Consider the following 26,487-nt stretch of genomic DNA (forward strand, 5'->3'; position numbering starts at 1 on the left):
CCAGGACAAAACCTGCAGTATCCATCTTGCTGTCAAGACTTGTAGCAGAATCTTTTACAGGATTTTTTTTGTTATGCCCGCCAACTTTGCAGGTCAAAGCATGTCACTTCCTGTAGTGTAGCGGTTATCATGTTAGCCTAACATGTGAAACTTCCCCTGTCTGAAACTTGGTGGAAACGTGAGACTTTAGTGTTATTATTTGGACTTGGAAAACCACTCCAGTCCTGTTCTTGGTGCTCAGGACAGGAAGGCCGACCATCTCTTTCTTGCATTGGCTCTCATGCAGAAATTAATATTGTTGAAAAAGAAAGTAATTTACCTAAGTAGTAATTCACCTACACTTTAAAAAGTCCAACTTTACAGGAAAAAGAAACATTATCTGCCTGCTATAAAAAGAGGGAAAAATTGTTTTTTCTCAAGGTTTTTTTTCACACCTATGACATCTCTGCCCTGGATGATATTTTATTCTACCACAACAGGACAACTTATATAAAGCCATACATTCATTTCTAATATCATTGATGTTGTGCCAAAGGGGAGGTGCTGGTTCAGTTATCAAAGATTCATCAATGATTGTCGAAGGACAATCATTAATAATTAATAAAGTAGATTATCAAATTGAATTATCAAAATGACTTAATCAAAATGGGGCACCACCTGATGTAATCAGGAAAAAGATAACTAAACAGCAAAAATCAGTCTCAAGGTAGATTATTCTTCAGAATAATAGTGAAGGTAGGAGTTTGAACAAAGGCCTTGCAACAACAGTTGTGACAAATAAGCACAAACAACTTCTCTCATTCAAATTAATCTGAATTTATTTACACAAGTGTCAAAAAGATGGTAAAACAACACTTCGGATAAATTCTGATGGCTAAACTACCCAAAAACAACAACTAACTAAACATGTACACAAAACTTCAGATTACCTCTGTGTGTGTGTGTGGGGGGGGGGGGGGGGGGGCAGAATGAGGGGAGAAACCAATAAACAAACACACTCAACTAATGAGCACAGTTGTGACGGGATCACAACGTAAAACTAACTTTTAAAATGTGTTACTAAGTTTCTCTGCCCAGACACAGAACAGCCTCTTACGTGAATCTTTGTAAATGAAGAGAAAGTGGTTTGATCCGGCCGGTCAGTGTTTCTTGATGAAGCAAAGGGTAGTTACGCTCAGCAGAGGATCTTGATAAAAAGCGTCTCTCTCTCTCTCTTCTGGTCCAGATGAGGACCAGTGTGGATGAGGGGAATACATGGGCACAGTAGCTGGGCCTCCTTCAGCTCCAGGTCGGTCCAAAGGCGTTCAAGTCGAGGCATGCAGGGTCCCTGGTTCGGCTCCTCTTTGGGCTCAGAAAACCCGCGGGCCACTCACTGCAGCACTGCAAAGAAGAGAGCGAGGAGAAGAGAGCTCTTCCTTTCATAGCTGGCCCAGGAAGTCAAGGCCCCCCCTGTGGCCTGGGGTCTGTGTCCAATCAGGGGCTGTTCCTTATCACTGCAGGGCCTTAGATGCAAATCCTGGTTGAGCTTTGCGTCCATGGGGTTTCCTTTGTTCCAAACCATGCGGTCAGGTATCATAAACTCGAGGCTGGTCTCAGCCTGAGGCCCTAGAACTGGGCCTCAAAGCTGACCCAAGGCCTCAACTGTTCATATAATCACACAATCCATAGTTCATATCGGACTGTGGCCCAACAAATATTTCTCATATCTTTTCTCATCATTTGTATTGTGCTGGCCGATCGGGACGGCTGACTTCCTCATTCTGCGCTGGGTGAGGGGGTGGTGGGGTGGACTGGACTTGTGGGTGTATATGTACGTGGAAATGTGTGTGTCTGTCTATTATATATGTACATATTTATGCTTTAATGCATCTAGAAATATTTGTGTGAGAATGCCCGTAATGAATAAGATTATACACAGTAAATAATGTACGCTTTTATGTATAGATGAATACAGGGACTCATGGTAAATAGTGTTTATATAGAGGGACATGTAACTGCAAATGGCAATAATCACCCAGGTATCCGCAAATTTATACTCATCTATACCACAATATGTTTACACCGTGTAAAATTATTAATATTAATTTGTGTAACTTCTCAATACATCAAGATTTTTGACATCTAATAACAAGGGTCTATGTGAAAACATGGTATTGAGTTCAAGGGGTAGGAGAAGTTTTTTTTTTACTTCTTCTTACTTCTTTTTGAACATGTCAAAACTGCTGCTGCTTCAAACAAAAAAATCTCTTGCATTCATTGTTTAAGTATGTCTGTGACTTACACTACCATCATGTTCAAAATAAAGACTTTTGAATTGAATTCTTTTACTTCATTTTCTAAATCTGGTTATAACTGAACAGCTCTTACAGCTGTAAGAATCGGCTGCTTTTTTAAAAAAAAAATTCAAAATCTTTCCAACAATCGAACCACCAGAATTATTCCTTTCAAACTAAATTAACTAAACTAAATTGGTGCCTTTTAACTGAACTCTCAAAATAAATTATATCAGCACTGATCACAAATGTACACTTTTTATCCAGTGTGAATACGTTGGTGTTGCTTTAGTTGACCTTGTTGGGCAAAAGTCGCTCCACACTGATCACACCTGTAAGGCTTGTCTCCAGTGTGAATACGTTGGTGAGTCGTTAGGTTACTTTTATGGGCAAAAGCCGCTCCACACTGATCACATCTGTAAGGCTTGTCTCCAGTGTGAATCCGTCGGTGTTTCGTTAGATCACCTTGCTGGGCAAAAGCTTTTCCACACTGATTGCATCTGTAAGGCTTGTCTCCAGTGTGAATCCGTCGGTGTTTCGTTAGATCACCTTGCTGGGTAAAAGCCTTTCCACACTGATCACATCTGTAAGGCTTGTCTCCAGTGTGAATACATTGGTGAGTCGTCAAATTACCTTGCTCGGCAAAAGCCTTTCCACAATGATCGCATCCGTAAGGCTTGTCTCCAATGTGAATACGTTGGTGTTTCGTAAATTGATCTTGCCGGGCAAAAGCCGCCTCACACTGATCACACCTGTAAGGCTTGTCTCCAGTGTGAATCCGTCGGTGTTTCGTTAGATCACCTTGCTGGGCAAAAGCTTTTCCACACTGATCGCATCTGTAAGGCTTGTCTCCAGTGTGAATACGTCGGTGTCTCGTTAGGTTACTTTTATGGGTAAAAGCCTTTCCACACTGATTACAGCTGTATGGTTTATCACCAGTGTGAGTTTTCTTATGGATCTTCAAGTTTGATGAAGTAGTGAAGACTTGCTCGCAATCATCACAGCAGTGTCTTTTGGGTCTTCCTTTATGATTCTGTAACAGAGAAGATGACTTACTTTTTGGCTGCATTATCAAAAGCCTTTTCAGTTTCAAGTATGGAGCTAGAACAGTGTCATTATTCACAAATGCAAAGGACAAAATTCACACGTGTGTAGGACAAGATATACAAGTGTATTTTTGATGCACACACAAATATAACCTGATTTAAAAACGTTTTTTTGTCTGTGAGCTGCGCTGGATTTGCATGTGACTTTTGAGACTCCCCTGACGTGACTCGATTCACAAATGCGTTTTTTTTAACACGGAAGGATCTGCAACCAATCAGATATCTTCCTTTGTTTCAGCCAATCATAAGAGCGCACCCCAAGTGGGGAACGATTTACTCTTAAACCAATCAGATTAAAGGGGCGGATACACCTGCTGTTTGAGCTGCGTTGTGCCGTTGGGCTTAGAAAAGTGATTCAACATTTCGAGTTGATGAAATGAAGATAATCTCCTTGGTCATAGTGTAATTATTTAAACAAGACCAAGAGATTTGGTTACTGTTAAGAGAGAGGTCAGCCACCCATTTGGAAATCGGAAGAGAGACTATCTATTTTGGACATTAACCTGTAGAGTTTCAATAGTAATTTTGGGGTTTTTAGATTAAGTAACTACTATACTTAGCGGTAGGACTGGGCGATATGGCCTTTTATTAATATCTCAATATTTTTAGGCCATGTCATGATACACAATATATATCTCGATATTTTGTCTTAGCCTTGAATTAACACTTTGATGCATACAATCACACCAGTATGATGATTCTATATGTCTACATTAAAACATTCTTGTTCATACTTCATTAATATATGCTCATTTTAAACTTTCATGCAAAAAGGGGGAAATCACAACTTAGTCAAACGCACGTGACTGACGTATGTAAGTAGGTGCGCTTGTTTTATGTCTCTGAGGAGGAGAGACGAGACGAGAAAGAGTGAGAAAAGCCTGCAATTTAATGCCCTGCTAAAAGCAAATGCGTGACAATGTATACTCGAATATTCACGATAGTCATTTTGTACATTGCACAGAGTAGAAGCCGCGATACATCGAGTATATTCAATATATTGCCCAGCCCTACTTAGCGGGAAGTCGCAGATCCAGTTGGTTGAGTTTTTTTTAATTTTTTTATAATGGACTTAAGTTGTTGGTATTCTAAAAATGTGTTAGTGCTAATTCCATATTGAACAGTGAGTGTGTTAAATGATACAAAATGTCCACTTATGATTATATGTTGTAGATACTTTATTCCTTGGTCTCTCCATTGAGTAAAGTTGACCATCATTTTATCATTTTTCAGAATGTCTTGGTTGTTCCAGATGGTTGTGCGATCACATGGAAAAAGTGAGACTTTGGCTATTTTAAAAGGAAGCCCCACCAGGCTGTCAGAGATTAGCTAATATTAATGCTTTTAAAGCATTTATGATGTTTAATATTTTGATTGATAGATGGTAAATCTGAGATTTCCAAATCATTGCAAAACACTTGTTCTGAATCCAGCCATTGACTATCTAGTGAGTGATTTTTGCACCATTTTAAGATATACTGTAACTTATTAACTAAGAAATATTACTGGACGTTGGGTAAGTCTAAGCTTCCACAGTCTTTGGATTTTTGTAATGTCTTTAAGCTAATACATGGTGTTTTCTTTCTCCACAGGAATTTTGACACGACAACTCTGACAGTCGAGGGGAGATGTTTATGCCTAGATATCTAATGTTTCCTGATTGTAATTTAGTAGTTGCTGTATTCTGGAAATTGCAGTTGATGCACAAAACTGTGGATTTGGACCAGCTGATAGAGTAGTCAGACAGAGATGAAAATCCATCTATATTGTCTGTGATAGTGAGGTTTGTGAGTTCTGGAGGAAGATTAGTACATCATCAGCATAAAGACTTATTTTGTGACATAATGTTTTACATTTGGGCAGCACGGTGGCTTAGTGGTTAGCACTAGGGCTGCACGATTCTGGACAAAATGAGAATCACGATTTTTTTGCTTAGAATTGAGATCACGATTCTCTCACGATTTTTTTTCCAATATAACATTTATTGCACTTATTACTTTAACTTTGCAACAGCTGAACAAAAATATAATAACAATAAACATCTCTTGTCTTCTTTACACAAACCTTTGACTAATTTAAACAATAATAACAATTTTGAACAATATTTGTTCCTCCCCGAGTTGAACACCCTTTCAGAAAGGGGACTTGTAACAGATCCTGTAGTTCTGAGGCAACAAATTATTCCTCTGGCTGGGATGAACCCCCCATTGCCTTTTGCTGCTATTAAGAAGCTGCCGATACAAAAGGTAAACGTTACAAAAAATATGATGGTGCCTGATAAAAGACTGTATATATATATATATATATATATATTTTTTTTTTTTTTATAAAAAAGGAGCTTGAGGCTGTTTTTTTTTTTTTTTTTTTGCAAAATGTGCTGCAATTCGGTCCCGATTTTCCCGCGCTGGGCTGCGGATGTGACGTCACATGACGCTGCATGTGCATTCTCCCCGTTCTCCCGTGCCGGCTTCACTGTTGGCTGCAGTACCCCCAACAGCCGTCGTGGTGAAGGGTGGCGCTAGAGAGTCTCATTTCTTAAAAGCAGCCGCAAGCTCCTTTAAATCGTCGTCATTTGGAAATGAGATTGCGTTCAAGCATGAATCGAGATCGCGATTTTTTAACGATTAATCGTGCAGCCCTAATATATATATATATATATATATATTATATATATATATATATATATTAAATATAGCAATAATGCACATATATATGCCTTTGGTTTTTACCTGCATGGTATCTATCATTAATGTGTGCAGACAAGGTTTTAAAAAAAAAAAAAAAGGAATGTCTACTGGAAGCATCTGAAACGGATACAGCAGCCCAGGTAGGACATTCATATGTACACTCTCTATTCGACCCAGGAGAGAAAGAGGGAGTGCTGACCACCGGTGCAAGTCATCACTAATAGTTTGTATTAATTTCTTGTAGTTGGTCTCATATAATTTGTCCAGGCATAGAGGAATACAAATCCCAAGATATTTGATGCCATTATCAGGCCATCTAAATTCACTCTGAGTCTTAACTGTCTGTGGGATTTTGCTACTGATGTCTAACGCCATCGTTTTGTCCACGTTTATTTTATAGCCCAAAAAATACCCGTAATTAGAAATAACAGTTTTTAGATATGGGATTGTCGTTGCCGGTTCTCGTAAATATAGTAACACATCATCGGCATATAAAGAAAGTTTGTGTTGTTCACCATCGATTTTTATGCCCTTTATATTGACGTCATGCCTGATCAAATGTGCAAGCGGCTCAATGCTGATTGCAAACAGTAGTGGCGATAGCGAGCATCCTTGTCTGCAGCCCCGTTCTAAAGTAAATCTGTCAGAAAGAAAGCCATTGGCCTTAACCGCCGCCTGCGGACCATTGTATAACGTTGGTACCCATTTTATGAAATTGGGGCCAAATTTAAATTTCTCCAGAGTTTGTACCAAATATTTATAGCAACATCACTTCCTGTCTCCTCACCGATGGGTGGGTCATTTTGTTTAGTAGTCTGCGGATGTTGTCCCCATAATATCTCCCCGTAATGAAGCCTGTCTGATCAGGGTGGATAATACTAATGTTTGGTTTCTTCTGTTATCGGATACAGTTTGTCATGACAAGTGAAGTGAAAAATGCCTGATGCTTCATGGCAATATGTGTGTGTGGTGACAGAATAAATTAGGCAGGCTAAAAGGATATTGGAAAAGAAGGGATACTGAAAAGCCTATTTGAGTTATTTATTTCTTAGTTATTTCACAATAATTATTTGTGAAATTATTATTTCACTAGTTATTTTACAGTCATATAATTCAGGCAACAGCGCAAACATTTTTTTTAATAACACTAATCCACATCAATATCGGATCAAATCGAATCAAATGGTGATAATCGATTCTGAATCTTAAGAATCGGATCAATTCTTGACATTTTAATAGATACCCAGCCCTAGGAGGCAGTGAGGTACTGTGCAAAATTAAGTTGCTTACTGACTTTTCAGTATTAGAAACAAAGCAGTTCACTGTCCTGGTTTATATAAAATATGTTATTAATGTTCATGCACTTTAATTTGTCCAGCTGTACAGTGTTTACATTTACAAGCCTAGGAGACAGTGAGGAAATATACAAATGCACTTTCTTGTATGAAGTTTTGGCATTTAATAAATGCATAACTACAGACGTTTTCCTTTTTATAGGTATTTTTTCTTTTTCAGTCCCATATATCGTGATATATCGCTCTTACCGATATATCGATATATCGAAAATATCGTGATATTATTGATATCCTGGGCCACATATCGCCAAAGTATCGAATCGGGACTTACCCGTATCGTCCCACCCCTAATTATATATATATATATATATATATATATATATATGGTGTTTTTGTTGAAGACAGGAATTTGGACTTTGTCCTTAATAATTTGGTGTTATTGGGAAAGTTCTTCATTCACGAATGTAGATTTTTTTAAGATCAAACCATGTTTGACCCAGTGGAGAAATGAGCTAGAGCTCTTAAGTTAGTCCTTGAGTCTTGTTAAAGAAAAGAAAGCCCTTAAACTCTTTTCTTTACTTGAAAGATATGATTTAATATGAGATTGCCCTTGTGAGTTATTTTTTATTTTTATTTGTTTTTATTTTATGTTGTACAATAATTGGATTCTCAGTGTATATTTTGTAATACTGATGTTGCTCAACCCAAGGCAAAAGTTTGTAATTCTGATATGTGCCTGTGTTTGTATCAATAAAATAAAATAAAAACAAAAAAAAACAAAAAAAATATTCTGTTGTCAAACTAAGTTGAGGATTAAAGTGAAGATTGTGTATGAATTAGCAGGAAACATCAAGATGAGAATATGTTTTCAGATAGAAAGTTTGGGCAAGTTAACCTGCATGGGGACCTTTCTCCAGCAGAGAGCAGCAGAATCTGGGCAAAGGAAACGGCGCCAGCGACCTCCGTCGTCACTTGTGTCCAGCTGGTATCAGACCGGGAACAGCGCCACTCGCGGCCACAGCCAGAACTGCAGGTCGCGTACGCGTTCACTGTCTTTTTGAGAACGTGCACGTCCACGCGCCAAATGAACGCAGGATACGCGTGACGACAACGATGCGTACGCGTTCTGAACTGCAAGTAGAACTGAGCCCTTACTGATGACGGTTGGATTCTTCCTGATGTTGGTCCTCAAAGGCCTTCAAGAAAGCAGCTCAGCGTGAAGTCAAGACACTAAACTGTAGGGGTGTAACAATATATCGTGCCACGAAATTTTGCGATAGAAAAACGTTACAATACGTGTCGTGGAGGTGACAAAGTGTATCGCGATATTGGGTTATTAATATTAATCTGTTGTGTTGACTAGTAATGCGCATCAGACCGCGACCGCGGCCGCGCCTCGACCCGCGGACCAAAATCTTCCTCCGCTCAGAAGAAACTAGTCCCGTTTTGCGGCCCCGATCACTGAACTTTTACTTATGTAAGGCTGGTGTAGAGTTAAGCCTTACCTTATTAAATTAAACCTTTTTCGGGTCGTGAGTAGGATAAACACGGGGAAACTTCTGCTGAGTTCCAGTGTACTTTAATGTCCCTCAACAGTGTAGGATTTTAGAACATCAACACAGCACCTAGTGCTGTATCACTCCGCCTAATCTAAAACATACTAATCACTACAGATAAACTGACTAGTGTCATTATAGTCCCTGATTTACAGAATATAAAGAATATATTTATAAAATAATGAACCCTGAATTACCAAAATAACCTTCTTAACAAAAATAAATCTCCTCTTACACTTATAAGGTGAGCATGAATCAATCTTTTTTATGATGTAAAATTGTATGTATTTATTTACTTTTATTTATTTATTTAATTTAAGTTGTTAAATTTCTGGAAAAGAAAAAAGTAAAATCGTACATGAGAGAACTATTCATTTTGTGGCAAAATATTTGTACTTGGATGAAACTGAAGATCATAATGCAAACCTGACATTTATTTTTAGTTCAGTTTGTGGAAAATGGTTGGTCTGGCTTTCTCTTTAAAACTTAAACAGTTATAAAGCATTACAAACTGTAACAATAGGGCAAACGCACAGTATTGTTTTGTATTTTGTGTCTTTCAAATAAAAGTCATATGTTCCTCATTCAAGGTTGTTAAAAAAATACTGCTATAATATCGTATCGTTATCGTGACCTCAATATCGTGTATCGTACCGTATCGTGAGATTAGTGTATCGTTACACCCCTACTAAACTGTGGTGTTTGTTTCAAGATAACGGAGCCTGGAAGCAGGTTTACCTTCCTCTTCCTCAGCTTGGAGTCGTTGAGCTCCTCCTTGACGGTAATCTCCTGCTTGGGCGGCAGAAGTTCCAGCTCCCTCTCCTTGGCTTCTCTCAGCAGCTGCTCGGCGGTGATCTGCACCTCTGCAGGAGCTTCGTTCTTCACCTGAAACACCACAAACACCCTGAAATATCTCTGCAGGAGCTTTGTTCTTCACCTGAAACACCACAAACACCCTGAAATATCTCTGCAGGAGCTTCGTTCTTCACCTGAAACACCACAAACGAACCAGAAGTGGCTTTGAGTATGTTTATGGAATCATTCTTACAGATTGTAGACAAACATGCTCCTGTCAGAAAAACAACTGTCAGGGCTAATGGCGCTCCCTGGATTGACATTGATCTCAAATCAATGATGAGGCAACGTGACCAAGCTAAAAAGTTGTCTGATGCATCTGGGTTAATGTCTCACAGAATGTTATACTGTAACTTAAGAAATCATGTAACTAAAATAAATAGAGGCAAAAAGAAAGAATATTATAAGAATAAGTTACATGACGCCAAAAATAATGGAAAGCAATTATGGAAAATTTTAAATCAAATAATGGGAAGATCTTCTTATCAGACTAATTCATTTATAGAAGCCAATGGCGAATTTCTTACTAAACCAGCAGAAATTGCCACATACTTTAACAACTACTTCACAAACAAGGTTGAAACTCTTAGAGAAAATATGTCACTCTCTGATGTCTCTTCCTCATGCAAATTAATTGAAAATCATATTATGAATGGTAAAAACTGTCAGTTTGATTTCAAGAATGTAAGTTGCTTGGACATTGAGAACCTGCTGTCATCACTGCCATGTGACAAACCTGCTGGTACTGACATGTTAGACAGTAAACTGTTAAAAATGTCCTCATCATATATAGCCAACCCAATTAGTCACATTTTTAATAAGTGTTTAACCTATGGAGTTTGCCCTAAGGCGTGGAAAGAGGCAAAGATCATTCCTTTACCTAAAAGGACAAAAAGAAAGAATTTACAGGCCCAAACAGTCGACCAATAAGTATACTTCCTGCCTTGAGTAAATTAATGGAAAAAGTAGTTTTTAAGCAAATTCAAGAATATTTTATCAATAATAAATTATTCACTATTTCCCAGCATGCTTATAGGAAAGGTCATTCTACGTCAACCGCTTTAGCTCAATTGACTGATGAATGGCTGACTGAAATGGACATCAAGAAGATGGTTGGCACTGTCTTGCTTGATTTTAGTGCTGCATTTGATGTCATAGACCATGAAATATTGATATCCAAATTAAGAAAATATGGACTTAGTAGTATGGCACTTGATTGGATGGTGAACTACTTGTCAGATAGGTCACAGAGAGTGTTTTTTAATGGTAGCCTATCTGAAAGTAACTATAACAAATGTGGGGTTCCTCAAGGAAGCTGTTTAGGTCCCTTACTTTTTATTATTTTTACTAATGATCTTCCTTATGCTACTATGAATACAAACATGGTTATGTATGCTGATGACACAACTCTGTATAGTACTGCCCCTTCATTAAATGAGTTAGTAACTACTTTAAATCTGGACCTAGAGAGGGTGTCCAACTGGGTGAATAATAACAAACTAGCACTGAATGTAGCCAAAACAAAAAGTATTGTTTTCGGCACCAGACATATGCTTATTGGTGATCCTCAGCTGCATCTATCAATGTCAGGTATACCTATAGAACAGGTTAAGAAAACTAAGCTGCTTGGTGTCCTATTGGACAGTGAATTGTCATGGTCGGACCATATTGATGGCATTGTAACTAAAATGGGCAGAGGCATAGCCATGGTCAGGAAGTGCTCCTCCTACTTGACATCCTAAAGCATGGGTCAAGTGATACAGTCCTTAGTTTTCTGTCACCTTTATTACTGTCCTGTAGTATGGTCAGCAACGACGACGCAAGGAGACCTGAACAAACTTCAGCTTGTTCAGAACAGAGCTGCCAGACTGGCACTTAACTGTTCTCTTCGCACAAACATAGAATATATGCATGCATGCCTGTCTTGGTTAACAGTTAAAAACAAACTTGAAATCAGTGTCCTCATGTTTGCCAGAAACATTATTTCAAATCATGCACCGGAGTACTTTTTCAAACAGTTATTAAAGTCAAGTGACAGACATAATCATAACACCAGAATTGCCAGCCTTGGGCATCTGACACTCCCTGCTCCAAAAACGAGCCTCCTCAAAAAAACAGCTATGTATCGTTCAATAACTTATTGGAACAGGTTACCACCCCACATTAATATAGTACAAAGTAAATTGTCATTTAAATATGCTATAAAGAAACACTTGTTGTCATTTACTACATGACTAGAGTGTTATTTTTGTTTTGTTGTATTTGATTTTGTAGAGTGGATTATGATCATGTGTTCTTTGTAATTTAATACTGTAGAATGCATTACATTAATTATTTATAATCATGTTTTATAGAATAAATTGCAATCATGTATTTCATTTTCTATACTGCTCAGTAAAACCTTTGTATATCGTGTATTGTATATTGTATATTATGTATTGTATTTTCTTTTATGTGTATGGACCCCAGGAAGAATAGCTGCTACTTAGGTAGTAGCTAATGGGGATCCTAATAAACAAATAAACAAACAAAAAAAAAAAAAAGACGTAAATTATCCTAAGGCTAACTCTGGTGCAATGCATCACATGTTTACATTTATGTTTTTAATTGCACATGGTCCCTCTCAAATAAGATTTAAAGAGCATATTGCAGGTTAGAATTTTTTCAAAAATTATACCTGGCCTTATGTGAAAATGACTATGTGAGAAGTTAATGTAGGATTTAATATGTTTTACAAGACAAGGGCACGTATTCAGAGGAAAAAGTGGCTTATTTTAGCCAAGCTCCTACAAACGCTTTTTTTTTTTCGAACACCGCGTCATATGACGTAGCAGGAGGGAGACGTCTCCACAGCTCTGCCCCATCTGACTGTGCAGACCCCGTCCACACGTAGCCGGGTATCTGCTAAACCGAAGATATTTTCCTACATTTGGACCTGTCATCCACATGAAAACGCAAATAAACGAATGTTTAAAAAAACTCCGGGCAAAGTGAAGATTTTTGAAAACTCCATTTATGTATATGCGTGTAGACCTGGTGTAAACAGAGACAACCGCAGTTTTGCGTTTTCGAACGTCACATTATGCTCCAAAACAACAACAAATCTGCTCTGAGTCTGACGTCTAACGTGCGACCCAGAACTACAGATGATCCACCATCTGTCCTCCAAGCTATTTATTAAATAAATGGTCTCTGCTCTTGACAGCCGTTTACTGTGTTACACCGACGCAACCAGCGGACTCCGGTCCGGATCCGGACCCAAATGCCATCCCATCCGGACCCTGAATGAATTGTTAAAATATTTTTAATTTTGACGAGAGAATTTATTTTAAGCCGGAGCGTCAAGGCTGATTTATGGTTCCGTGTTGCACCAACGCAGAGCCTACGGCGTAGGGTACGCGGCGACTGAACCGTACGGCGTACGGCGCGCGTCACCACGTACCCTACGCCGTACCCTACGGCGTAGGGTATCGTAGGTATCGCTCCAAGATACTTAGCTTCTCGGAGCTACTTAGCTTGAGCGAGGTTTGGAGGCAGGCACAGACATCCACGCAGTGTGATAAATGAAAGAGAAGGTGGCGAACGAAAAGCGATTGAAGCGAGAAACACAGGTAGAAGATACAGGAAGACAGGTCGTGAGTTACAGGCAGAAGAGGGCAAACTCTATGGCGCTTTCAAAAAAGAGAAAAGTAGTCGCCGAAAATCGAGCGTTCAACACGGAATGGACTGATTCATATATGTTCATTCTTCCTGCCGGGCGCACGAAACCAGTGTGCCTCATATGCTCCGAATCCGTGGCACTTATTAAAAGTGCCAATGTCAAGCGTCACTATGAGACTAAGCACAAAGCATTTCACCAATCATATCCACCTAAGTCCGAACTCCGGACGCAGAAAATTCAAAGTCTCGCTGCCCAATATGATCAGTCCACCAGGGTATTAAGCCGTGCTTTCAGCGCACAACAGTGTGCAAATGAATGTTCCCTCCGTGTTGCTTGGGTTTTAGGAAAACACAAAAAGCCCTTTACTGATGCAAGTGTTGTGAAAGAGTGCATGACTGAAATAGCAGGCGCATTACTTGATGGTAAAGAAAAAGATGAGCTCTGTGACAAAATAGAGAAAATACCCCTGTCAGCCTGCACAGCCACAAGGAGAAGTGAGATACTAACTCAAGAAGCTATTTGTAAGGCACCGTGTGTAGGCTTGGCTGTGGATGAATCTACTGATGTGTCTGACAATGCTCAGCTATTGGTTTACGTAAGATTCTTAAACAGGGAGGAAAATGAGTTCTGTGAAGACCTTTTAGGCGTGACTCCCCTGCAGACTACTACCAAAGGAGAAGACATCTACCTGGCCATTAAGGAAATGCTATCACAGCGAGGAATAGAGCCAAAACAAGTCATATCAATAACCACTGATGGAGCCCCTGCCATGATAGAGAGAGAAAAGGGAGCTGTGGCGAGGTTGAAAGAAGACAACACTGACCTGATCTCTTACCACTGCATTATTCATCAGGCTGTCCTTTGCTCCGCCCTGTCAGATGAGTATGCTGAGGTGATGAAGACAATGATGAATGTATCTGCTACCTTAAGCTAGCGCTTCCTCAGTTAGCTTGCTCTCACACGTGTCCGGCGTTACAGCGTTTTTCTCCCGAGTTGGAAAAGTTTTTCGCTGTGAAACAATGTCCATTAATCATCTTCAAATTGTTACAGCACTCACTGGGACGACTTGGTGCATAAGACATGGACTTTATTTCAGCGGAAGACAGGGTGAAACCATACGGTTGCTCTGAGGCATTCAGTACATTTCTCTGCTTTTTTCCCTCAACTCTAAAAACCAACAAAGAACAAGGGCTTCTTCTCTGGTGCTAACCAGCACTATCATGTTAGTGACACAGTTGCTCTGCTGGCGTTATCTAACAGGCGCTACACATGTAACTCAAGGTTTTGTAATCAAGGCCTGGATCTCTACGTACACATACCTAGATATATACGAAAAAGAACCATGTACCATGAAGGCCGGTTAGCTCAGAAGTTCAGAGCCTTGTGCTAATAACGCCAAGGTCATGGGTTCAATCCCCGTACTGGCCAAACTGGTTACCAGTTAAACTCTGGGGATCTTACAAAGTTTCAGATTTGAAAGATCGTATGTTTCATTGTTAACTTTACGTGGATCAACAATTATTCAGGTCTGCAGGATCACCTGCCTTGAAGAAAGGATGAAATAAAGATGACTTTTAAACATAAGGAATGTAATTAGTTTATAAAGCGAGGGGAAGTTTATTTGTAATAGACATTCCATGTACAATTCAAAGTGCTTTACATTAAAACATTTGAAAAATGAGGATAGAAATATGTGTCAGTGATAAAGAATGATCATCCAACAATAAAAAAGGCTCTAAATGCTCTGGTTCTGCAGGTTCTCTGACAGGTTGTTGTGGCCGAGTGGTAAAGGCTTTTGATTGCTTTATATTTGTAAAAATATGAAGAAAAGAAGAAACTAAATATTCAGACAATAACCTGAGTATCTCAGCTGGTAGAGCATCAGACTTTTAATCTGAGGGTCCAGGTTTCAAGTCCCTGTTCAGGTGGATAAACTGCTGACCACAATTTCTAACTGTTAAGAAACAACCAGATTATTTTCAATGTCCATCTCAAGCTATTAAATAAAAAACAAAGGGTGAAATACAGAGACAAAGCTCTCTCTAGAACTCATGTTCATAATGACTGCTGAGTTTCCCCCAAAAGAGAGAACTTCACTCTTAACTCCCTCTCATGTTTGCTGCATGGGCTGGAATTGAACCGAGGTCAACTGCTAGCAGATATGCTGACCACTAAACCACCAACGCTGCAGGAGACGTCACAGTTTACCAGCCACATGAGCAGGTGAGCAGTCATGATGTCAGGAAAGTAACTGTTTGTTGATGCTTTCTTCAAAATCCCAAGCTACTTACCTCCATTTGTCCTTCACCTTATACAACAACTTCTACATTAACGGTTGAATGTTTGCATGTATATTCAGTTAGACACGTGTTGTATGTCATCCATTGCTTTACAACATCCTCTTAGAAAGAGACCATAGACTTGGAGAGGTTTGATAATGACAACTGTCATTGACATTGGAATGAACAGCTCTCTCTTCGTACCTACTCCTGACTGGATTACAGCTTTCTCAAGAACCCTGGCAGTGACGGTCAGCCAACGACTGTTCCCTTATGAGCAACAATTATCATCTCAATATGAATGAGGCCTGTTAAAATATCATGAGAGTTCAGTCTGCTTTTACTGCTTAGGAAATGTTAGAAGAAGCACTTGCTACACTGAGAAACATTGTAAGTGTTTGTGTTGACAAACAGTTTCCTCCCAAACAGAGGAGAAGGTGAAGACTTTATCCAACCATGTGGAAAAAAGACAAACTGGATCCATTTTTCCACAAAGCCTGTGGTTTTTATCATTACAGGAGTGATATACTTAATTGTTAGTTTTAAGGCTCTGCTGGGATTTGAACCCAGGATCTCCTGTTTACAAGACAGGTGCTTTGACCAACTAAGCCACAGGGCCACCATAAACTCTCAGTTACCTCGTCTCCATGGGTATACACCAACTATCATTTTACAGCTTCTAACTATAAAGTAGTAAAATCCGCTTTTATACACCAAAATATGTTCCCCTAAATCTCCTGAAGTCAAGAGAGATAATCCAACCTAAGACATACTAGGACCTGAACACAGCACCTTGAACAGCTCAGCCATCATACCAGACATGCCTTTCATAGCAGAAGCTCTCAGAAGTGCTAGGCATCATGGAAGAGCACATGAGTAAGATCTACATCCAGCAGAACCAGGGGTGTGGTGGGGGAGGGGTTCTATGATCCTTCAATGAGTGACAGCAGCCTGGACCTTGCACCCACCGAATAACGACATTTTTCAAAAACTGATCCAAACACTCATTATGCCATTTGCACCCTGTTTTAACCAGTCTGACCCTCATAAACCTGGAGGGGAACCAGTGTTGTGCCACAAAGGAGCTGCTGGTTCAGTTATCAAAGACTTATCAATGACTGTCGAAGGACAATCCTTAATAATTAATAAAGTAGATTATTTATCAAACTGAATTATCAAAATTACTTAATCAAAACGGGGCACCACCTGATGTAATCAGGAAAATGATAACTAAACAGCAAAAATCAGCCTCAAAGGTAAATTATTCTTCAGAATAATAGTGAAGGAGGAGGGAGTCCGAACACAGGCCTTTGCACCAGTAATTGTGACAAATATGTGTAAAATAAGCACAAACAACTTCTCTCATTCAAATTAATCAGAATTTATTTACACAATATCAAGAAGATTGTAAGAAGACACTTCGGATAAATTCTGATGGCTAAACTACCCAAGGTGTGTGTGTGTGTGTGTGTGTGTGTGTGTGTGTGTGTGTGTGTGTGTGTGTGTGTGTGTGTGTGTGTGTGTGTGTGTGTGTGTGTGTGTGTGTGTGTGTCACACGACTCAAACAAGCTTGGGGTCTTTATAACCAAGATAAGAGTGTGTGTGAGAGTTAGTAGGAGAGGAGAAAACAATAAAGTAAATAAACACACTTAAACTAACAACACGGTTGTGACGGGATCAGCGATCCAGCTCACAACGTAAAACTAAGCTTGTGTTAACTAAGTTTCTCTGCCCAGACACAAAACAGCCCATACGTGGATCCTTGTAAATGAAGAAAAGGTGATTTGGTCTGGCTGGTCAGCGTTCCTTGATGAACAGCCGGGTGATTACGCTCAGCAGAGGATCCTGATTAAGAGCGGCTCTCACTCTCTCCCGTTATCCGTGCTGTGGATGAGGGTTCTGCAGCGAGGGCACAGCAGCTGGTTTCCTTCAGCTCCAGATCGGTCCAAAGGCGTTCACATCCAGGCGTGCAGCGTCCCTGGTTCGGCTCCTCTTGAGGCTCGGAACACTCGTGGACCACCAGTTGCAGCGCTCCAGATAAGACGTTTCTTCGGTCAATGATCCTGGAGGGGCCAGCTCGTGGCTAGTCGCACTTCATGCTAAAGTGGTAGTTCCTGCTCACAGGGAACTCTCTTGGCAGATCCGAGGTGCAGAGATCCTGTAGGAAGAAGAGCAAAAGAGAAGAGAGGGCGAGAGAGAGGGGGGCCTTGCTCTTTATAGCTGCGCCCAGGAAGTCAATGTGGCTCTTCCTGCAGTTTGGGGTCTGTGTCCAATCAGAGGGCTGTTCCCTATCACTGCAGGGCCTTGGATGCAAATTCTGCTTGGAAACACCATGAGGGGTTTCCTTTGTTCCAAACATGTGGTCAGGTGTTGTAAAAATCGAGCCTGGGCACAGAATTGGGCCTTAAAGCTAATCCAAGGCCTCAACTGTTCACATAATCACACAGTCGGATAATTCACGTAGGACTGTGGCCCAAAACCAGGAATGTGCACCTTCCAGGGTCCTACATGCAGGGAGAGTGCACTGTTCCTGGGTACGTTTCCTGGCTTTGGGCCTCTTATATGTGGAAATGCGAAAGTTGACCAAGCTACCGCTGAAGTCCTAGTGTCCTAGTGGACAAGGAACTGGCCTCCTAAAACAGGAATTGTGGGGCCAAGTCCCACCTGGGATGTTTGAACATGTGGTGAATCACTGCAAAACTAAGCTGAAAGGTCAGATTCACGATGGAACTCAAAATCTCTATACCAAGCTGTTCAGAGAGGTCAGATTAGGTACGCCCTTCCAGGTAACCAATTTTATGATAATTTAGCGTATCCTTATAAACTTTGTTATTCATGTAGTCGATCTGAAAGAAACCCTCAATCCTCACTGTTACTTCAGCAGTGTCCTCTAACAGAGCCAAGACTGACAGTATGATTTGCAGTAAACATTGTTTTGCACCAACCTTTAGTTTTATGTTCAGACCATGTGGTTAATTGTGAAATTGTTGCATTTCGACTCCTGTGTAACTTATTTGGTGATGTGGGGACTGTCGTGCCCTTCATGTGTGGTAGTGAACTTGTTGTTGAAGTCACTTTTCCTCATATGTTGGACTTCACTGCATCCCCAGTGAGTGTCGCCATAAGACAAAACCTCAGAAATGTGCGTAAGCCAGAATTAACATCTGCATGAAGGACCACAACTTTTCACATTCAATCACTTTTTGAACAACCAACCGTAAGCGTAGTAAGTGGCGCACGTACACTCTTTGTACATGAGGCCCCATGAGTTTTGAATCACAATTTTGTCTGAGGTTAAGACATCCAAGATTTAACAAACCTTTTTTTCCCCATTCAAATATTAATCGTTGTTGGCAGGATTTGAACCTGCGCGGGGAATCCCCAATGGATTTCAAGTCCATCGCCTTAACCACTCAGCCACAACAACCACTCCTATATGTATGAATCTGCAGAATCAAACAATTTAGAGACTTTTTAAAACTGGATGATTTTACTTTATCACTTTGACACATATTTTTATCTTACATTTTTTTAAATGTTGCTATTAAATCACTTTGAATTGTACATGAAATGTGGTATACAAATAAACTTGCCTTGTGTCTCCTGATAAACAAATGAAATTGGTTCTTTTAAAGATTATCTTTTGTTCCTCCTTTCATCAAGTCAGGTGATTATGCAGACTTGAACAATTCCAGGTACATATCAACGTTTTCTGTTGCAGCTAAAGTTTGTCTGGTTGGTGAACTCGTGAGGATGGATAAATAAAAAAACTGAAAGTTCATTATGACCCTGATGTGAGTTGAACACATAACCTTCTGATCTGGAGTCAGACGCGCTACCATTGCGCCACAGAGCCTTTTCTGACACAGTCTGTATAACTGTATAGTTCTCAAATAACTCCGATTTGTGAGAAAACCGTAGCTCCTAGCAGAAAAACAAAGACATCGTGAGAGACACAGAACCCGGCAGATTCTGACAATCTTAATTTTATTCAGATATTCCTTAAAATGTCTGAGTAACGGCAGTGCGAAAACAAAGTGAGATTTTTTTGAAGAAAACTTTTGATTACATTACAGTCAATGGAGACCGAGGCAGGAATTTGCGCCGCTTTAGCCCCCCCGTTTAAATGTTGTGCATACCCGGCCTGTCAAAGCCAAATTTTTGAATCCCAACACCTATGTCTACATTCTGACCAAAAATTATTGGTCTCCTTTTTACGGTTTGGCCGTGACCTCGAGTTACAAATAAAAATTAAGGTCATTTTTTTTACTGTCTCTCCCACTCTAGCAAATGACAGCTCCACTCTGGATTTGACAAAAAAGTGATTTCCAGTCCTCACTTGAGTGATCATATCTTGAAAAGTGTCAGGTTAGGAGAGAGAGGAGAAGTTTTCCTCCGTTTTAAGTTTGAATGACATTTCTACGTGCAAGTATGGGAAAGTTAGGTGACTCAGAAAAAAGGTGGATTTTGGCTTTTTTTAACCTCATCCCATCCACACTATGACATTCTGCGCCATAAACATACATGGGAAAATCTCCCCATTAGTTTGGAAATTTGGAAATGTTCTTGCACTTCGTGCAAACACTATTTGTGCCATCGCTCTGAAAATTGACAGGACTGTAGCTAAATTCAGGGCCAACAACTTTCTAAAGCGCACCTTTTTGTACGTTGCACAAAATTGTGTGCACCAATCGCTAATAAAAGTCATACCACTCGATTCGGGCTTAAGGCTCACGTGTCTAAGTTTTAACTTTTCGTGTTTTCTCTGCGCCAGAGGCACGCCTCCTCCATTGCTATTGCATAGCTATGGAGGAGGCGTGCCTCTTGGCGCAGCCGTGGCAATAATAATTAATAAAAGGAGATTATTTATCAAATTGAATTATCAAAATGACTTAATCAAAACAGGGCACCACCTGATGTAATCAGGAAAATGTTAACTAAACAGCAAAAATCAGTCTCAATGTAGATTATTCTTCAGAATAATAGTAAAGGAGGACGGAGTCCGAACACAGGCCATTGCAACCAGTAATTGTGACAAATATGCGTAAAATAAGCACAAACAACTTCTCTCATTCAAATTAAGAAGAATTTATTTACACAAGTGTCAAGAAGATGGTAAAACAACACTTCGGATAAATTCTGATGGCTAAACTACCCAAAAACAACAACTAACTAAACATGAACACAAAACTTCAGATTACCTGTGTGTGTGTGTGTGTGTGTGTGTGTGTGTGTGTGTGTGTGTTGGGGGGGGTGGGTTAGTAGGAGCAGAATGAAGGGAGAAAACAATAAGATAAACAAACACACTCAACTAATGAGCACAGTTGTGACGGGATCACCAGTCCAGCTCACAACGTAAAACTAACTTTTAAAATGTGTTACTAAGTTTCTCTGCCCAGACACAGAACAGCCTCTTACGTGAATCTTTGTAAATGAAGAGAAAGTGGTTTGATCCGGCTGGTCAATGTTTCTTGATGAAACAAAGGGTAGTTACGCTCAGCAGGGGATCCTGATAAAGAGCGTCTCTCTCTCTCTCCTGGTCCAGATGAGGACCAGTGTGGATGAGGGGAATACATGGGCACAGCAGCTGGGCCTCCTTCAGCTCCAGGTCGGTCCAAAGGTGTTCACGTCGAGGCATGCAGGGTCCCTGGTTCGGCTCCTCTTTGGGCTCAGAAAACTCGCGGGCCACTCGCTGCAGCGCTGCAAAGAAGGGAGCGAGGAGAAGAGAGCTTTTCCTTTCATAGCTGGCCCAGGAAGTCAAGGCCCCCCCTGTGGCTTGGGGTCTGTGTCCAATCATGGGCCGTTCCTTATCACTGCAGGGCCTTAGATGTAAATCCTGGTTGAGCTTTGCGTCCATGGGGTTTCCTTTGTTCCAAACCATGCGGTCAGGTATCATAAACTCGAGGCTGGTCTCAGCCTGAGGCCCCAGAACTGGGCCTCAAAGCTGACCCAAGGCCTCAACTGTTCATATAATCACACAATCCATAGTTCATATGGGACTGTGGCCCAACAAATATTTCTCATATCTTTTCTCATCATTTGTATTGTGCTGGCCGATCGGGACGGCTGACTTCCTCATTCTGCGCTGGGTGAGGGGATGGTGGGGTGGACTGGATTTGTGGGTGTATATGTACGTGGAAATACGTGTATCTGACTATTATAATATATATATATATATATCCATCCATCCATCCATCGTCCGCCGCTTTATCTGTTCCCGGGTCGCGGGGGCAGCAGCCTCAGCAGAGATGCCCAGACTTCCTTCACCCCAGACACCTCCTCCAGCTCTTACGAGGGGAGTCCGAGGCGTTCCCAGGCCAGCCGAGAGACAGTCTCTCCAGCGTGTCCTGGGTCTTCCCCTATATATATATATATATATATATATATATATATATATATATATATATATATGCTTTCATGCATCTAGAAATATTTGTGTGAGAATGCCCGTAATGAATAAGATTGTACACAGTAAATAATGTACGCTTTTATGTATAGATGAATACAGGGACTCATGGTAAATACTGTTTATATAGAGGGACATGTAACTGCAAATGGCAATAATCACCCAGGAATCCACAAATGTATACTCACGTATACCACAATATGTTTACACTGTGTCAACTTCTTAATATTAATTTGTGTAACTTCTCAATACATCAATATATTTGACATCTAATAAGAAGGGTCTATGTGAAAACATGGTATTGAGTTCAAGGGGGAAGGAGACATTTTTTTTTACTTCTTACTTCTTTTTGAACATGTCAAAACTTCTGCTGCTTCAAAAACAAAATCTCTTGCATTCATTGTTCAAGTATGCTCGAGCATGTCTGTGACTTACACTACCATCATGTTCAAAATGAAAACTTATGAATTGAATTCTACTTCATTTTCTAAATCTGGTTATACCTGAACAGCTCTTACAGCTGTAAGAATCTGCTGCTTTTTTTAAAAACTATTCAAAATCTTTCCCACAATCGAACCACCAGAATTATTTCTTCCAAACTAAATTAACTAAACTAAATTGGTGCCTTTTAACTGAAGCCTCAAAATAAATGATATTGGCACTGATCACAAATGTACACTTTTTATCCAGTGTGAATACGTTGATGTCTCTTTAGAGAACCTTGTTGGGCAAAAGCCGCCTCACACTGATCGCATCTGTAAGGCTTGTCTCCAGTGTGAATACGTTGGTGAATCGTCAAATAACCTTGCTGGGCAAAAGCAACTCCACACTGATCACACCTGTAAGGCTTGTCTCCAGTGTGAATACGTTGATGTCTCGTTAGAGTACCTTGCTCGGCAAAAGCCGCTCCACACTGATCACACCTGTAAGGCTTGTCTCCAGTGTGAATACGTTGATGTCTCGTCAAATGACATTGCTCAGTAAAAGCCTTTCCACAATGATCGCATCTGTAAGGCTTGTCTCCTGTGTGAATACGTTGGTGACTCGTCAAATTACCTTGCCGGGCAAAAGCCGCTCCACACTGATCACACCTGTAAGGCTTGTCTCCAGAGTGAATACGTTGGTGTCGCTTTAGATCACATTGTTGGGCAAAAGCCGCACCACACTGATCACACCTGTAAGGCTTGTCTCCAGTGTGAATACGTTGGTGATTAATTAGAGCATCTTGCCGGGCAAAAGCCGCCTCACACTGATCGCATCTGTAAGGCTTGTCTCCAGTGTGAATAAGTTGGTGACTCGTCAAATGATCTTGCCGGGCAAAAGCCGCTCCACACTGATGGCATCTGTAAGGCTTGTCTCCAGTGTGAATACGTTGGTGACTCGTCAAATGATCTTGCCGGGCAAAAGCCGCTCCACACTGATGGCATCTGTAAGGCTTGTCTCCAGTGTGAATACGTTGGTGACTCGTCAAATGATCTTGCCGGGCAAAAGCCGCTCCACACTGATCACACCTGTAAGGCTTGTCTCCAGTGTGAATACGTTGGTGATTAATTAGAGCATCTTGCCGGGCAAAAGCCGCCTCACACTGATCACACCTGTAAGGCTTGTCTCCAGTGTGAATACGTTGGTGAATCGTCAAATAACCTTGCTGGGCAAAAGCAACTCCACACTGATCACACCTGTAAGGCTTGTCTCCAGTGTGAATACGTCGGTGTCTCGTTAGGTTACTTTTATGGGTAAAAGCCGCTCCACACTGATCACAGCTGTATGGTTTATCACCAGTGTGAGTTTTCTTATGGATCTTCAGGTTTGATGAAGTGGTGAAGACTTTCTCGCAATCATCACAGCAGTATCTTTTGGGTCTTTCTTTATGATTCTGTAACAGAGAAGATGACTTACATTATCTTGGCTGCATTATCAAAAGCCTTTTCAGTTTCAAGTATGGAGCTAGAACAGTTTCATAATTCACACATGCACAGGACAAAATTCACAAATGCACACGCCGATCCACAAATGCAAAGGACAAAATTCACACGTGCGTAGGACAAGATACGCAAATGTATTTTTGATGCACACACAAATATAACCTGATTTGCAAACATTTTTGTTTGTGAGCTGAGCTGGATTTTCGTGTGACTTTTGAGACTCCCCTGACGTGACTCGATTCACAAACGCGTTTTTTTTTAAACACGGAAGGATCTTCAACCAATCAGATATCTTCCTTTGTTTCAGCCAGTCATCAGAGCGCAACCCATGTGGGGGACGATTTAGTCGTAAACCAGTCAGATTATAGGGCTGATACACCTGCTGTTTGAGCTGCGTTGCGCCGTTGGCTTATAAAAGTGATTCAATATTTCGAGTTGGTGGAGTAAAGATAAATAAACAAGACAGCAACACAGGATGGAGAGGAGATCACTGCTCTGCTTTTCTTGTGATCTCGGTAAAGAAAACAGTGCGATCGGAGATGGTTTGTCGGGCTGTTCAACCAGAGCCGTCGGGAGACTGGAGAGCTCAAAGTCCTGCCGATGCAGCAAATGATGATGAGAAACAGCGGAGATATTTATGTACGTATCACCACCCACTCGCCCCCACTAGGTAATGAAGCCTATAATCGGGGACCAGAGAGAATGCAGTTCTGCCGAATGATGTTTAGTGGAGGCAGACATTATCTCATTACTGATATGATTTAACAGAAGATTCCTAAATTGATTAATACATAGATTGGATTTTTGTTTCCAGTTCATTAGAATGGTTTTCTTTGTGATACATAAGGCAGTGAGAACCAAGTTTTTTTTTAAATCTTATTTTTGTACAAGTAAAAAGAAAAACACTTCATGAGAAGTTTAAGAAAACAAAACAAAGAATTTAATCCTTTAAAACTTGCTATATTGATTTACATGTGCCAAAAAAGGAGTAGGAAGAAGTGTAAACTTATTTAGTCCTACCCCCATTCACTGATCATTTAACCTGTATTTATAAATATTCACTGTACTCACACAGCTAAATAACATTATTATTATTATTATCATCATCATCATCATCATCATCATACTCACACACATACTTATACATGCATACACATAGTTGAATATTTCTATATATTTGTACACACATTAGGGCTGAACGATTTTTTGAAAATAATCTGATAGCGATTTATTTTCTCAATATTGCGATTGCAATTTAATATGCTATTATTTTTTTCAAGGCCCTGTTTTCATGTATTTTTCAACTATAAAAGCAATAAATCAGTTTGTTTTATAATAAACAATTTCAGATTTATTTAAAGTACAGATTACAACAATAAGGGAAACAAATCTGTGGCTTTACCTCTTTAACACGTCTACATACATCTGTACACATGAGTGTTATGGGTCGTTCTCTGAACCCAATCGCACGACACCAAACCGGGTTAAACTTTAGCCAAAACGAGGCGTAGTTTAATAGAAAAACACAGAAAAACTCCCACAGGGAACAAAAAAAACCTTCCTCACAGGAAACTCAGAACTTCTTCACAAATAACTCAAAAATCACAGAGAGAACAAAAAAAAAAAAATCACCAGCAAACTAACAAACAAACCAACAAAGCTCAGAGTTAACAAAACGAACCAGCAATGAACAACTTGCAGACCCGCTCTTTAACCTCCTGATGAGCTGACGAGCTGTAGGTGTGGTTAGGCTGATTTATGGTTCCGCGTTACACCAACGCAGAGCCTACTCCGTAGGACGCGTACGACCGTACGACGCGCGTCGCAGCTTCACAGCGCCGCGCACTGTCCGCCGGCGCGGCTGCTAATTCCGTATTGAACAGTGAGTGTGTTAAATGGTACAAAATGTCCACTTATGATTATATGTTGTAGATACTTTATTCCTTGGTCTCTCCATTGAGTAAAATCTACCATCTTTTTATCATTTTTCAGAATGTCTTCGTTGTTCCAGATGGGTGTGCGATCACATGGAAAAAGTGAGACTTTGGCTATTTTAAGGAAGTCCCACCAGGCTGTCAGAGTTGAGCTAATATTAATGCTTTTAAAGCATTTATGATGTGTAATATTTTGACTAATAAATGGTTGATCTGAGATTTCCAAATCATTGCAAAACACTTGTTCTGAATCCAGCCATTGACATAGTCTCTTCAGCGTGTCCTGGGTCTTCCCCGGGGTCTCCTCCCGGAGGGACATGCCTGGAACACCTCCCTAGGTTGGAGGGACATGCCTGGAAAACCTCCCTAAGGATGAGGGACATGCCTGGAACACCTCCGTAGGGAGGCGTCCAGGAGGCATCCGATACAGATTCCCAAGCCACCTCAGCTGACTCCTCTCAATGTGAAGGAGCAGCAGCTCGACTCGGAGCTCCTCTCGGGTGACCAAAC

General features: G+C 40.4%; 5 non-coding genes across 5 annotated transcripts; 2 read left to right on the forward strand and 3 right to left on the reverse strand.

The window, feature by feature from the left end:
- The first annotated feature begins 14,787 nt into the window (after positions 1 to 14,787).
- trnai-aau (transfer RNA isoleucine (anticodon AAU)) lies at positions 14,788 to 14,861 on the forward strand. Its single transcript has one exon. It is a non-coding gene; the product is annotated as a tRNA-Ile (tRNA).
- Positions 14,862 to 15,288: 427 nt separating this feature from the next.
- trnak-uuu (transfer RNA lysine (anticodon UUU)) lies at positions 15,289 to 15,361 on the forward strand. Its single transcript has one exon. It is a non-coding gene; the product is annotated as a tRNA-Lys (tRNA).
- An 896-nt stretch (positions 15,362 to 16,257) lies between these two features.
- On the reverse strand, positions 16,258 to 16,331 carry trnat-ugu (transfer RNA threonine (anticodon UGU)). The gene has a single exon. It is a non-coding gene; the product is annotated as a tRNA-Thr (tRNA).
- Positions 16,332 to 19,057: 2,726 nt separating this feature from the next.
- Positions 19,058 to 19,139, reverse strand: trnas-uga (transfer RNA serine (anticodon UGA)). Its single transcript has one exon. It is a non-coding gene; the product is annotated as a tRNA-Ser (tRNA).
- Positions 19,140 to 19,496: 357 nt separating this feature from the next.
- On the reverse strand, positions 19,497 to 19,568 carry trnaw-cca (transfer RNA tryptophan (anticodon CCA)). The gene has a single exon. It is a non-coding gene; the product is annotated as a tRNA-Trp (tRNA).
- Positions 19,569 to 26,487: the final 6,919 nt, after the last annotated feature.

Source organism: Cololabis saira, chromosome 15 (genome assembly GCF_033807715.1).
Source record: "Cololabis saira isolate AMF1-May2022 chromosome 15, fColSai1.1, whole genome shotgun sequence".
Lineage (NCBI taxonomy): Eukaryota > Metazoa > Chordata > Actinopteri > Beloniformes > Belonidae > Cololabis > Cololabis saira.